A 1,011-nucleotide genomic window follows, 5' to 3' on the forward strand; every position below is an offset into this window, starting at 1 on the left:
CATTTTCCCACACAAATTTTAGCATTAAACAGAAACATCTGCTAATGTCAATGAGAGATTTTACTGTCAGGTCTAAATTACAACATGAAAGTCATTTCCTTGTCTGGCTTAACATTTTCAGGTCACATAACCATGAAACTTCCCACTTGAAACTCTACATTTGCTGAATATAGAATATTGGCTAGGTTTGTGTTTAATTTTCATTCTGTTTAACAGAAAAAGTGTGCTTCGTTTTACCCTCTTTGTAGTGTTGTGGGTTTTTTTGCCAGGATAGCATGCTTTTAGAAAGTCATACTGAAAGGTTTTGTTTTTCCTGTTTTTTATTCTTTTGTCTGTACTCCTTTGTTTTGGAATAATTGTGTTTGCAGATGAGAAGTGAACTAAGTTGAAATTTTTTCAGATGTATGTGGCTCATAGATTGCACAATTGGTTGTGTAAGGTACCCCCAAATTTTGTGTGTACCTTTTTGTTGCTTGCTTTATGTACGTACACACCCAATCCCAAATTTTAAGTCTATAATGGGAAGAATTAAAGGTACTATAACCTGGAAGATCCAGGGTATATGAAGGAGCATTTTCCCCAGCTTGTAATTCAAAGGTTGCAATTTAGCTGAAGAACTAGGGGAAAAAATGACATTAGTATATTTATAAAAAGTACGATAACCATCTTTGGTAATTGGAAAAGAAAAGTAATTTCTAGATACAATGCTTACATAACAGCTTTATCTTTTATACCTTAGAAAATTTCTGAAAAGCTAATGGAGTATCAAGACATTTGTCTCTCAGTTCTGACTGAGAAGCTTTTAAAGAAACTGTCGTCTCAGCGAATAAGATGGTAGTGTAACAAAAGAGTAGCTCTGTATACTGAAGACTACTGCAAATTAAACTTGACAAGTGTTGACATTTTAACTTATAAAATGAATCCAAAGTTAATTACAATTTGGTTCATACAAATTTTATACCACAGTTAAATGCTTTTTAGTGTTTTAGTGCTTAAATTAGCTACTGGCAC

The sequence above is a fragment of the Bison bison genome, unplaced genomic scaffold, assembly GCF_000754665.1.
Source record: "Bison bison bison isolate TAMUID 2011002044 unplaced genomic scaffold, Bison_UMD1.0 scf7180017854630, whole genome shotgun sequence".
NCBI classification, from domain to species: Eukaryota; Metazoa; Chordata; class Mammalia; order Artiodactyla; family Bovidae; genus Bison; species Bison bison.